The following is a 9,335-nucleotide window of genomic DNA, read 5'->3' as shown; positions in this document are numbered from 1 at the left end:
AAGACCCAGACACCTGCTGGAGACGGGTTTTGAAGAAGATACATTCTTGTAACAAGGTGTCATTTATGGCCATTCTCAAGGTATATTGGAAGAATACTAGACAGAAGTCTCAACTTTACAGAATGCTGGATATTCAGAGATCTTTGGAGGAAGTCTTCTGATCTATCCATCTGCTAGCTGGCAAGACCATATTTAAGCCATCTAACACAGACAGAGAGAATCTTACAGTTTGTCTTTCACTGAGGAAGACTTGCTCGGTGTTTATGGTAGTGAGAACAATTGCATACCTTCCTCTCTGTGGGGAAAGTCTGCTTGAAACTCAAGCTCAGATCTCCTTTCCTATTACTCTCCATAATTGTATAGGACAGGATTAAAGCAAGGTGACCAGATCTTGAACCTCACTTCCCTGGAAAACTGTGGTGTACAGATGCCCCACCCACTTCAGTCTACATTTGGCAACGATCTGGTCAGACCCCTGGAGCTTCAAGCCAGTTGTGCCTTAGATAACACCTTATGTTTTTAATGGTGTATTGTGTCTGGTCTAGGACAATTTTGATGTCTGACACATGTAAAAAGAACAAAGTAAATTATCTTTTGACCCAGAAGGAAGTTGCTTAGGGCAGGGAATGAACGTGAAGCTATAAAACAACAAGATATTTTTTACAGTTCCAGGGTCACTAACCTGTTTTTAGGATCTAATGGAATCTATAGACAATCACCCCAGAAAAATGAACGTGCATACTAGTTTTGCACAGAATTTCAAGGCTAAAAACCTAGTGGGAAGTTTACAATATAAAAAAAGTGGCCAGTAGCAATCTTACCAAATAAAGCTTTTGCAACTACCAGCTCTCAAACATTTGATTTAACGAGGTTGATGATAGTGGTGAAATTAAGTCCATATAATTAAAAAAAAATGGTTAAAGCTAAATGGTTTTCTCAGCCTTCTTATCAAGTCAGATTCTAACTGTTTGGATTTCACCTTCCCTTCCTTCCCATGTTCACTCTCGTAGAGGGGAGATGGAGAACAAACATTTAGGGTATGGACAAGAAGATTTTAGATAGCCGGTTCCTGAGTAACAAACATCAATTGTTAGCTTTGAGAAAGGGAAGAGATGGAAGATTAGGAGACGGTTTTGCCCATGTCCTCCCACCAACTCTAGCCTCACCTCTAAACCAAACTCCTCATCCAAGTTCAAGATAATGGAAAGGAATAAGAGCCCCTTCTTTCATAGGGGCCAATAAAAATGGGCTGAAAAGGGCTGGCCCTTGTAGAGTTTCTACAGTGAATTTTGGTGCCTCATCCACTCTTCTCAGTTCAGTAGCTGCCCTCCTCTGCCCACACCCCTTGGCTCTCCTTGGACTTTGGGTCTGGTCTCAAAATCAAAATCACCCTTACCCTGTTTACTTTCTGACTTGGTTTACTCTTAGATTTTGTTCCCTTGAGACAGTTGTTAGTATTTCCTTGAGTGAGCTCCCCTTTTTGGTAAGCAGCTGCCCAACTAATCTCCACTCCCAGACTCTGAACCCCAGAGAGAGGGTCAGACAGTGGTCCTGATCTTGTGCTTCTTGAATCCGCTCTGCTATCTCTGAGTACAGACAAGGGAAGAAAAGGAAAGGCTGTGATTATTTAATTTATTTTTTTAAAAGATTTTATTTATTTATTTGACAGAGAGAGACACAGTGAAAGAGGGAACACAAGCAGGGGGAGTGGGAGAAGGAGAAGCAGGCTTCCCATGGAGCAGGGAGCCCGATGTGGGGCTCGATCCCAGGACCCTGGGATCATGACCTGAGCTGAAGGCAGACGCTTAACGACTGAGCCACCCAGGCGCCCAAGGCTGTGATTATTAAGGTGGGGTGTGAGGTAGAGGGGAAAGGGTGGGTACTTGGTTGGCATGTGCCCAAAAGGTCCTCCACTTGAGACTTCTGGCTTCTCTAATCCAATCACTCAGACAGGTTAGAAAGAGGGCATTTTTTTTTTTTAAGATTTATTTATTTGTGAGAGAGAGAGTGGAGGAAGGAGGAGAGGGAGAGGGAGAGAATCTCAAGCAGACTCCCTGCTGAGCATGGAACTCAATGCCAGCTTGATCCCAGGACCCTGAGATCTTGACCTGAGCTGAAACCACGAGTTGGACACTTAAATGACTGAGCCACCCAGGCGCTCCAAAAGAACATCCTTTTTACAATTTTAGGCTTGTGCACCATTTCAGGTCACAGTGTGTTGTGCAATGAAATAATTCTTTAAAAATATTGTAATTATGAATTGTGCAATTATATTGCTTTGTGTGTGTCTTAAAATTGTCGATTAATTAAATGAAAACATTTAATATATAATCCTGATTTGTTATTTCTTTATTTGTATATAGTTGGAGCCTCAAAAAAAAAAAAGAAATTAAAAACAGAGTAAATATCCCAGACCCCTATCTATTTCTGAAATAATTCAGACTTCTATTTCTGAGGAGCCCTGGGGAAAGGAAAGAGAAGATAAGGAGAGGGAAAGAAAAATGGGAAAAAAGAAAAAAAGAAAGTACAAGGCTCTAGTCTGTATAGAGATTAGTCTGCCTTTTCTCATAATCCCATTGTTGTCCTTTATCTCTCCCATTGAAAATGGAAATGCTCCCTTCCCTGGTGCTCTCTATTGCCTGATTGCGTACTGATGAATACATGCAAATTAAAATATGCAGAGGACACGGTGGGGCTTCCTTGAGAATATCCTACAGGGTTTATTAGATGTTAAAATACGAAATGCCAAAATTCCCCGATTCTGTGATTTCACATGGTGGGGTCACCATAAACGTTGGTTATAATAAATTCAAGTGAGTGAGTTTTGGTGCATCTTCAAGTTCCTCTCCAAATATCCATAGCAAATCAACTAATAGCTCTACTTACAGATATTCCCATGGATCATTTGGGTACTGATTTGGCCTCCATTCACTCATGACTTATCTGGTCAACCGTTTACATTGTATGCACAAGAGAAATGTCTATTTCAGAGACCTGAATCTTTAGCCCCAACTCCACCTTTAATAGCTTTGTGATCTTCAGTCAGGCACTTTACCCTTCTGAGCTCCGTTTCCTTCTCTGAAAATAAAGGCATCGAATTACGACAGCATGCGATGTGTTTTCCAGATCTAAATGCTTGTGATTCTGTGATGTTAATTGGTGTTCATTATGATGCTGTATATGCACCAGGATACAAAAACTCAATCCTACATGTTTTGTTGTCTGCGTACACTATACCAGTATTTCTAAAGCAAATTAATATTTCTATCCATGCATACAACTGGAGCCCTTGTTTTTCTGAATACATCAATAGCTTATTTTCACTTGGCATGTCAATACAGAAGTAATAGGAACTTGGTCTGAGGAACCATTGAAGAAGTAAGGTTTGTGATTATTAAGGAATTTATGCAAATTTCTCAACGGAATACAGTCCCTTCTTAGATTGCCATAATGAGATTTTTAAAAGTCTGACGCCAACCCTAGCCTACCTCTGGAGATTATGATTACATGTTTAGACACATTTTATCATATCACAGTGGGAGCTGGTTGAATGCACCAACCAACTGTGCTTTCTTGCACTAGAATTTTCAGCCAAGCAGTGATGACACAACCTGTTTGCTTTAGGACGTACATTTAGCTGATTAGAAAATATAGAAAAAAGCTGAAGTCTGGCAAACTAGGAGCTCAGAAAGGTGATTAATAAGAAAGAGGAAATTATGCAGCGGCAACATATCTTTATGAATGTGTACTCCCCATAGCTAATATCTGAGGCAAATATTTTGGATTTTGAATTGGCTCGTAAATGCAGCTATCAAGAGTGAGAGTAGCATAATTCTTAGAGAATGCATATATTGCTTAAAGAATAAACATAGCTCTTTCTTACGAAGTAGTGAAGCTTGGTTGATTATTGACAGAAAAACTAAAAAACCAGTAAGGGGAAATATTCAGAAGAAACCGTTCTAGCCCGTGTCACTCTAGGTAAAGTGCATTTTACAGAAAAGAGAAGCACAGTAACCTGCTTTGAGGGCATGCAACATCATCTTTTCAATATTTTCTTTGCTGGTGTTCAATGTTCATGGTGAAGAAAGTTGCTGTTCACATCCGATGTACCCTTTCTTGGCTGTCTTCATCTTTAGCAGACTTTGAGAAAAGATGCGATTGCTTTTACAAATACCATACAAAAATTCCTGCACTAGGAATAGATCTACCCTCTCAAATCTAACAAATTGATGCAAGGCCTTTATTTTTTTTTCTCATTTACTCTCCCTATAGCATATCACTGCATATATCACTGCTGGTGTATTAATAATATTTAATGATAATTATGTTAGCAACATTAATAAAGCATTTTGATTCTCTTTCCCAATTAAATCAATTCCCTTGTGCAAAAAAGAAATCATTAGTAATTCCACATTGACTCACAAAATTTTCCAATTATTTTAATGTTGAATTTTCAGACTTCCACAGAGATGTGGTAAATAAACAAGGCTTTTTCATGTGATAATTCAAACCCTTTCATTTCAGCTTCTACATGTGGCATTGGAAGAGCAAACTGGGGAGGTGTTTGAAGGGGATGGGGATTTGCACCTTCACTTGCCAATTTCAACAAGAAGCTGCTTCCGTAATACACCAGGGGGGCTGGGATTGTACCTTTTCCCTTGATTTCTTTTCTAACATTTAATGAATCATGTTCCTTTTTTACTGTTTTCCTTTGTCTTAAAATATAGCACAGGCTTTGGTGTTTATAAGGAAACTGCTCATTAAATAAAGCCCTAAATCTAGTTGGATTAATGCAGTCAATGTTTCCTTCTGACTCATGCCACAGTCCGATGTGGGTCATGTGGCAATCCTGCATGGCTCTTAGCCAAGCTATGTCTTGGGGACCACAATATTTCCAACTTGCAAGTCAGGAATCTCAGAATCCTTTGCTTTTAGCCTAGTGGCTAGAAGAGAGAGAGTGTGTGGAGAAGACATATCCTCTTATCTGCCTCAGATTAGAAAGTATGCAGATTTCCTTGAATTTTCTGCCAGCAGCAATTAGTCACATGATCCCACCTAGTTATATGAGGGCAGAGAAATACAGTGAATCACAATGATATTTTGTGAGTACCAGCACTCTCAGTCATAGCTTTAAAAAATACATGGTTATTTCTTTTGGGAAAGGGGTGAAGCAAAATTCAAGGTGTAGCTAAACAAAACGAAGAAATTGTCCTTTCTCCCAAGAGCATAGAGGGCTTTTTGGATTAATAAAATCTAGACACTCAATAATATCAATAATTCTGGCATTAATAATGCTGAGTATTTCCACTTTGGAGAAACACGTTTACGATACTGTATACTCAGAAACATTGACAGTTTCTGACATATACCAGTTGCTCAATAAATATTTGTTGGATCCATGCATGCCTGTCAGTTCAATTCAAGCCTTTAATGGCCTTGCGTCCCATCACTGGCTGGCTGATGAGGCCACTGGTAAATATAACTCTGGTTACAAACTCCTTAGCCACAATTTATAAAGATCATCAGGCAGCAAATGAACAGAGTTGCCCTCTTTGTTCTTTGGCTCTGCCTAGCCAGCTAGTGAATGTCGAACTGCTCTGGATCTGTTCTCTAGCGAGAAGAAGAAGACATACAGTTGTAGCCTTCATTCTCCTTTTTTTTCCCCCCTTAAATATTTGACTTTTTTGATTTTGAGTAGGGTAAATTCTAATGGTTGTTATAGATAAACCCCACTGAAGTTTATTCCTTACTCAGTGCAGGTGCTCCTGGTCAGGCAGGCTCTCTTGTAAGTTATGTTACAGTGACTAAGGCTCCTTCCATCTCGAGGCTCCACGGCTCTCCGCTTCTGTCTCTCAGGTTACACTGGAGGGTCTTCTCCGTTCAAATTAGCTGCAAGGAGAATGCATCACAGATCTTACCTGGAAGGTTTTTATGAAGATTTGGTTTTTGTTTTGTTTTCTGTTTTTGTTTTTATAGGCCTGGAAGTCTTGCACATGATTTCCCCCTATATTCCACAGATTGAAATGCAGCCCTATGACCTATAACCAAAGGGAACTGGGAAATGTTTCTAAGTTATCATTCTGGGAGGAGAAAAACAGGCAATCTCTGTCACAGTAGTCAACACAGATTAAACAGACCCAGTATTCATAAGTTAGATATAAATTCCCAGGAAACACGAGATACTTATGTTAACAGGACTTACAAATTTGACTCCGACGACACACAGATAATATTTTATCTTAGCTAGTCACTCTTTTTCACAAACTGCCATCCACTGGGTAATGGAAAAAGAAAAGAAACTAGATTTTAGCTTAATCCCATGTTACAATACCACAGAAGCCTTCTTATCTCATGTTCTTATTATCAGTATTTGGTTGGTTACTTGAGAAAGCTAAAAATAGGTTCATAAACGCATTAAGGATTTTCGCTTAGAACATACAAACGCACACTGTTTTGCCTATAAATGCAGACTTTCATCTGTGTGGGGATGTATTGATTGAGGCACATCTTAACTTTCTTACATAAATTACCTCCACTATGTGTTTTTTATAATTCTCAGTTTCAGTTTTCTTAAAAAGGAGCAAACTTCCAACTCCCTCTGTTTTTTTATTTGTCTCTCCCATACCTAATTTGATCATTATTTTTTAAAATGACCAAGCCTTACCAAGATTTTCATATTCATTTCTTTCTCTTATGGTGAAACACATCAAACAAATAAAAATGTGTATCTATAGTTAAAAAATAGGCTTACCACTCAGCTGTAGAAATTGACCATTCTGGTGCTCTTGGAGAAGCCCTACCACTCCCCGCCCTGATGACTACTCACTCTTCCTTTCCTTCTGAGGTAAACGCTATCTTGAATTTTAACCATTTCCTTTGCTTCTCACATAGTTTTGCTAGATGTGTATATACTCCTGGAAATATATGCTGTTTTACTTTGCTATTTTTTGTACTTTTAGATACATGTAATAATACAGAATGCCAATGACTGACTTCTTTTTCAATCAAAATTATTCTTTTGGAAACCATCCATGTTAATGTATACTTCCATTGTTCACTCATTTTTTAAATTGAGATACAGTTGACATATGACATTGTGTATGGTTAAGGTGTACAGCATATTGATTTCACACTTTTACACTGCAATATGATCACCGTGGTAGTGCTAGCTGTCACCTCCATCGTATCACATAGCTATCATTTCTTCTAGTGTTGGAAACAGTCAAGATCGAGTCTCTTAGCAGATTTAATGCTTATGATACAGTTGTGTTGTCTATAATCACTATACTGCATGTTAGGTCTCCAGGACTCACTTATCCACTCGTTGCAAATACATACCCTTAAATAACATCTCTCCCATTTACCCTCCTCCCAGTCCCTGGTAAACACCATTTTACTCTCTGCTTTTATGAGTTTGGTTTTTTTTAGATTCCACATATAAGAGAAGTCCTACAGTATTTGTCTTTCCTTATCTGACTTATCTCACTTAGCATCGTGCTCACTCACTCAACTGTTGTATATGACACCAGAGTTTGGATATGTCACAGTTCACCCATTCTAGTGTTGCTAGAGAGTGGGTTGTTTCTAGGTTTTGCTACTTGGAAAATTCTTGTACATGTCTCCTCATACACATATACAAAATTTCCTTGGCTCTTTCCAGGATTGAAATACTGGTGTAGGTAATGGACATATTCAAATTCATTATAAAATGCCAACTGGTTTTCCAAAGAGACTCTGTCAGTGTATAGTCCTACTAGCCGTATATGACAGTTCTCATTGTTCCATATGAAAACCAATGCCCAATGCTTCATATTCTCCTACTGTTTGTTTGGACACTAATCAATGGTGGGATAAATGTAGTAAACATCTTTTGCCAGCTTTTGGATTCTTATGCCTCTCTTCATTGTGTCTTTTAGTGAACAGGAGGTTTTTGGTTTTTGTTTTTTTTTTTTTTTAAGATTTATTTACTTATTTGAGAGAGAGAAAGTGAGCATGAGTGTGGGGAGGGGCAGAGACAGAGGGAGAGAAGCAGATTCCACTGAATGCAGAGCTGGATGTGGGGCTTAATCTCATGACCCTGAGATCATGACCTGAACCAAAAATCAAGAGTCCGCCGCTTAACCGACTGAGCCACCTAGGTGTCCCTTAGTGAACAGGAATGTTAAAAAGTTCCATGTAATTAAATGTATTGTGTTTTATAAATGGATGTCTTATGTCTTATTTAAGAAATGTGTACTATCCTAAGGTGATAAAGGAATTCTCCTATATCCTGTTTTAAAAGTTTTATAATTTTTCTTTCACAGGTAAATATTTAAACTATCTGGAATTGATTTTTTTTGTCTGTGTAAGGGTCCAATTTCATTTTTTGTTCAGCGATGAATCAATTGTTCTAATGCCTTTTATTAAACGATCTGTCGTTGACCCTGCCCTAAACTAATCTGCAATGCCAATTTTCTCATATATCATGTTTCCATGTTAAATAGGTTTATTTCTAGACTGCTGCTGTTCTCTTGGGCTATTTACCCCTAAGACAATACAAACTGATAATTGCAATAGCTTTATAAAATTTTTTTTTACTACCTTGTAGGGAAACATTCCCTAATTTCCCTTGTGGAAAACAGGCAACTTTATGATATTGATTTCTTTTATCCATGATCATGGTACAGCTCTCCATTTATTTACATATTATAATACCTTTCAATAAAAGCTTATAATTTTATACTCAAAAGTCTTTTGTATCTTTATTACTGAATAGTTTATATATTTCTTGATATAAAAATATATTTAATGTTATATTTTCTAGTTATATTTTGCTGCTTTGTAGAAATGCTAAACACATTAATAACCCAGTAGGATCTTTTGAACATAGTACATAGTAAAATATAATTGTCAAATAATGACAGTTTTGTCTCCTGCTTTGTTGAAACTCACCAAATTCTTTTATTATAGTATTGAGATGATCATATAATGTTTCAATGTTTCCTCTTTTATCTGTAAATGTGATGAATTACCTTTATTGGCTTTCCAATGTTAAGCCAATCTTGAATTTCTGGGATAAATGCAACTTGGTCATGAAAATGTTCTCTAACTATGTCTGCATTTGGTTGGCTAAATAGTACTTCTACCTTTATGTTCATAAGAGACACTGAGTTATGACTTTTCCCTTCCCTGTGATCATTGTCAGATCTCATACTCACATTGTGTCAGCCTCAACAAATACAAAAGGGAATGTATTTCTTTCTCTGCTCTGGGAACAGTTTGGGTAAGATTAGAATAGTTTATCTCTTGAATATTTGATAGAATGTCAGTAAAACCAACAAAAATACATAAATTCT

This window comes from Leptonychotes weddellii, chromosome 4 (genome assembly GCF_054177405.1).
Source record: "Leptonychotes weddellii isolate Sample4059 chromosome 4, ASM5417740v2, whole genome shotgun sequence".
Taxonomy (NCBI): Eukaryota; Metazoa; Chordata; class Mammalia; order Carnivora; family Phocidae; genus Leptonychotes; species Leptonychotes weddellii.
The sequence above is the reverse complement of the archived record's forward strand: the minus strand, read 5'-3'. Positions refer to the sequence as shown.